Consider the following 5391-nt stretch of genomic DNA (forward strand, 5'->3'; position numbering starts at 1 on the left):
CAATGGTGTTTTAGATGTTTTCTTTATTCCACAGTCGATCTATATTATATGCATGCTCTAACTGAAGTAGAAGTATGTCAATCAAAGTTTAACAATCGTGTCTTGAACTAGGTAATATTGTTACTTGGCTTGAATGAAGCTTAATAGAATATATATATTTTTTTATTAATAGATTGCGATGCTCTATTATGCAGCTGTAATCTATTTGAAATTTTTTGTTAAAGTTGTTAATATCTAATCTAACAAAAATATTTGTTATGATACACTGCCATCGCTTGTAAGCATGTACACATCTGCGTTGCACTATGTCGCCTATTCAACATGGGTTATTTAACTACACTTTTTTTCATTGCGTGCTAAAAGTTAGACGCAACACCTCGGCTCTCATCCTGGCTATCGAACTTGGCTCACTTTCTCTTGGTCTCTTTTCCACCTAGTCACTGGCCACTCTATCCGGACGATCCAAAAAAACCACTAATGTGGTCTTTGAGCGGCCGTCACATTCATACACACCGATTTGATGTTGTGTGTAAAATAAATTAGTTAAAGCCCATTTATGCAATATAAAATCTTTATACTGCATAAATTCAAGAAAATTAAAAATCGACGGCAATATTTAAAAATTAATATTAATATTTTAGGAGAATTTAACTTGAAACATAACACCGACAACTTTAGCCGGTAATACCAAAATCCGTACCCAGAACCGGACCTGATTTATACCCGGTAATACCCGCAAACCAGAACCGGTTCCATACCCGGAACAAGGTTTTCCCAATACCTGAAACCGAGTTTTTCAAATACTCGATCTATACCCGAAATTACCCAAAATATATGTGACAAAAATATCCGAAAAATACCTGGAAAAAATCCCAAAAAAAACCCGAAAATAAGACATTTAAATACCCGGTTATACCCGAACCCGATTCCATACTCAAAACCGGGTATTTGAAAAATCCGGTTTATGCACCTCAACTTGTGGTCCAGCCCAAGGTAACGCGATTTTTCAAGTGGCTCAGGAAGCAGGTTATCAAAAATTTTGGATGAACCGGTGATAAGTGAATTATAAAAATAAAAAATAAATAAACAAAAGGCGTGAAGTGTCACATTATTTATTAGTCATTACCCATTGCATCCAGCTAGTTTATTCATACGCGCTCTAATCTTCTACTATAAATAAACCTCTCCGCGCTCAAATTCATATATACGAATTCGGATCCGAAGCAACAACTTCAAGTAAGTTCGTATATCTTCAATTTATTACTAAGTTGATATACATATCTGCTTCAGTTTAAACCATTTTGATATTCAACTGTTAAGTTAAGCCAGCTTTTAGGCTATTCTAGTGATTAACAATATTATTTGATGCCTTTGATTTTAAATGTTGATCATAGGTTTCAGCATTTGTAGATCTTAACTAAGTGACATTAATTGTTGAAATTGTTTATATTCAGATTGCTTCACTATGACCACTTATACACCGAAAAACATCCTCATCACCGGTGCAGCTGGATTCATCGCCTCTCATGTCGCTAACCGCCTCGTTAGAACCTATCCCCATTACAACATTGTCGTCTCGACAAGCTCGATTACTGCTCAAACCTCAATAACCTAAACCCCTCTAAACAATCCCCTAATTTCAAATTCGTTAAAGGCGATATCGCGAGTACTGATCTAGTCAACCACTTGTTAATAACCGAGTCAATCGATACCATTATGCACTTTGCAGCACAAACACACGTCGACAACTCGTTCGGTAACAGCTTCGAGTTCACCAAAAACAATATTTATGGCACACATGTGCTTTTAGAAGCCTGCAAAGTTACTCGCCAGATCAGACGGTTTATCCATGTCAGCACTGATGAGGTGTATGGTGAGACTGATGAACACACGGTTGTGGGAAACCATGAGGCTTCACAGCTTCTTCCTACGAACCCGTATTCAGCCACGAAAGCCGGTGCAGAGATGCTTGTGATGGCTTATGGGAGATCATACGGGCTGCCGGTTATTACAACCAGAGGGAACAATGTTTATGGGCCGAATCAGTATCCGGAGAAACTGATACCGAAATTCGTTATGTTGGCAATGAAAAGGAAACCGTTAACAATTCATGGTGACGGGTCGAATGTTAGAAGCTATCTGTACTGTGAAGATGTTGCAGAAGCTTTTGAAGTCATTCTGCATAAAGGTGAAGTTGGTCATGTTTATAACATTGGAACGAAGAAAGAAAGACGGGTTCTTGATGTTGCGAAAGATATATGCAATCTGTTTAATCTTGATCATGAGTCCAGTATTAAGTTTGTCGAAAACAGACCGTTTAATGATCAAAGATACTATTTAGATGATGAAAAGCTTAAAAGATTGTGTTGGGTTGAAAGAACCACATGGCAGGAGGGTTTGAAAAAGACCATGGATTGGTATACTAGCAACCCGGATTGGTGGGGTGACGTGTCGGGTGCGCTGGTCCCGCACCCACGTATGCTAATGATGCCAGGTGGAGTCGAACGAGTGGTGGAAGTGTGTGAAAATGTACAAAAAGTGGGGCCCGTTTCGAGAACCGGGTCAAGCCCGGTTAATAAACCGGGTTTGAAGTTCTTGATTTACGGGAAAACCGAGTGGATTCGGTGGGTTGCTAGGGAAAATATGCGAGAAGCAAGGGATTGAATACGAGTATGGAACGGGTCGGTTGGAGAACCGGGCCCAAATAGTTTCTGATATTAAAAATGTTAAACCGACGCATGTGTTTAATGCGGCTGGTGTCACGGGTCGACCAAATGCGGATTGGTGTGAATCTCACAAACCCGAGATGATTCGTACGAATGTCTTGGGAACGTTAAACTTAGCGGATGTTTGTAGGGAAAACGGGATCTTGATGATGAACTTTGCCACCGGATGCATATTCGAATACGATGATAAACATCCTGAAGGTTCGGGTATCGGGTTTAAAGAAGAAGACACACCCAATTTCACCGGTTCATTCTATTCCAAAACCAAAGCTATGGTAAGTTCACTAATTACTAATCATTTTTTTATAAACTTGTTATTAGAATGTATATCATATTAGTGTTTGTAGTGTAGGTTTATGAAGGTTTTCTTGAATGTCTAGTAACCTAAATATGAAATTAATATGGTGACATTTTTTTTCTTATTTTTACAGGCTGAGGAGCTACTAAAAGAATATGACAATGTGTGCACGCTTCGGGTCCGAATGGCAATATCTTCAGACCTTAACAACCCACGTAATTTTATAACTAAAATAACGCGGTATGATAAAGTTGTAGACATTCCAAACTCGATGACTATTTTGGACGAGCTTTTGCCCATTTCGATTGAAATGGCTAAGCGGAATTTAAAGGGTATTTGGAATTTTACAAACCCGGGGGTTTTGAGTCATAATGAAGTATTGGAGTTGTATAGAGTATATAAACCCGGAATTTAAATGGAAAAATTTTACGCTCGAAGAACAAAGTCGAGTGATTGTGGTACCGAGAAGTAATAATGAGTTGGATGCGTCTAAGTTGAAGAAAGAGTTTCCCGAATTGCTGTCGATTAAGGAATCATTGGTTAAGTACGTATTTTCACCAAACAAGAAACATTGATTTAGTCTCATGAGTCATGATTGTTTGTTGCTATTAATAATTTATATGGAAAGAGTATTCGAGACTTGTCTTTATTTCAGAGAATAATAATATCAATTAAGGAACTTGTTACAATATATTTCAAATCTATTCATGGAAAAAGAAAACATTTTGGAACATATGAAAATTTGCAGGTATGCGTGACCAATTTAGAATATTGTACACAAGATGTTTATATGGCTGTTTCTTTTTATTTCTTATTACTTTCATCCATTACGTACGGATGCGTTATGCAGTTATCATATTTATTTAGTACTAGTTTTTATTCCCCGTATTACGGGGATTGTTTTATGTTATTTGTTCTAATAGTTATTTATTTTTTGTATTTATATTTTTTATTGTATGAAAGTTAATAATATACTTATGGTTAATGATAAATTGTTTGACAAATAAATGAGATGTTATAACTCGGTTTAAAAACTATATCGTTTTGATGAAACCCAAGACCTGTTTATTTCTTTCACTATAAAATTGGTTTTTTAATTATAAATAATATTTATAAAAGTTAATAATATACTTATGGTTTAAAGAGACCCAAGACCCGTTTATTTTTTTTACTATCAAATTGGTTTTTTAATTTAAATAATATATATATCTTTTTTTAAATAAATAAGATATTAATTTTTAGTATATCCTATTTTATAGGATTTTTACATCAATAATTTGGTTAAAATAATTTTTTATTTATGGAGATGTTATAACCCGTTTAAAGAATATCTGGGTTTGGTAAGACCCATACCCATGAATTCGTGTCAAATGCATGAGAAACCTCTATTTAAAAATCAAGCAAATCTGGTGACTCCAAAAAAAGGGAGAGCAACCACATCGCGACACGTAGATTTTTATGTTTTCGTTTATATATATTATAGATTTGGTTATATGTCATGAAATGTGTAAGTTCTTTTATAATATTTCAGCAAATTTTAGATGCGATTTAATACTAATACATTCTCAATAACTTATCAAATAGTTTTATAGTAAACAGATTCAATACAATAATCATTCATCATACATTACGTAAATGACTTTTTATACCCTTTGATTTCAGAAAACACGTGAGCCCTAACGCGATATAACTTATGTTTCCTCACCTAGGGTTGAAAATTCATCGTCGTCGTTCAAGCTTTGAACTAATTCTCCAAGTAATCGATCGCTTTCCTATCAATTCCTTGGTCCTGCGACGGTTCATTCGTGCCTCGTTCCTCAATCATCAGAAGGTTAACCTTTTCGAAATTGATACATGAAATTACATCACAATATCTCAAAATCATCAATCTATATCTAATTAATCACCAATTTTTCCAAACATGCAAACACACATAGATCTTCAATCGAATCAATTTTTGACTTGAGTATAATGGGGTTTAAACCTTGAAAAATATCATATTTAACCTTGAATGTTTTAGGTTTTAGAAATTGACTTGAACGTACTTGTTTTTTAATCTTGAATGTATATGCATACATAATGTACGTTAACGGGTAACTCACCCTAATTTTATATAATATTGGTAAAAGTATTTTTTTTATATGGGTTAAAGAAATAGTTTTATTTGGTAGGAAATATGAAAAAAAGGGAGTAAGAATAATTTATTTAAAAATAAAGGTGATAGACAGACATTGTGACCAGTTAAGGGAGTTGGGGTGGCCATGTGGTCCACTCGATCACCGCCTCACCGTCTTGCTTGATGCATGGGTGCTGTGCTTTTTTGCCTCACACGCTCACCGCATCTCCATGACTCAAATCTCTTCACAC

General features: G+C 35.3%; 1 pseudogene across 1 annotated transcript; it reads left to right on the plus strand.

Moving 5' to 3' along the window:
- The first annotated feature begins 1352 nt into the window (after positions 1-1352).
- On the plus strand, positions 1353-3665 carry LOC143549399 (trifunctional UDP-glucose 4,6-dehydratase/UDP-4-keto-6-deoxy-D-glucose 3,5-epimerase/UDP-4-keto-L-rhamnose-reductase RHM1-like; annotated as a pseudogene). Its single transcript, XR_013138132.1, has 2 exons — positions 1353-3001; positions 3158-3665. The product of XR_013138132.1 is annotated as a trifunctional UDP-glucose 4,6-dehydratase/UDP-4-keto-6-deoxy-D-glucose 3,5-epimerase/UDP-4-keto-L-rhamnose-reductase RHM1-like (transcript).
- The last annotated feature ends 1726 nt before the right edge of the window (positions 3666-5391 follow it).

The sequence above is a fragment of the Bidens hawaiensis genome, unplaced genomic scaffold, assembly GCF_021521415.1.
Source record: "Bidens hawaiensis isolate Kalapana, Puna unplaced genomic scaffold, B.hawaiensis_p1.1 tig00015556_1, whole genome shotgun sequence".
NCBI lineage: Eukaryota > Viridiplantae > Streptophyta > Magnoliopsida > Asterales > Asteraceae > Bidens > Bidens hawaiensis.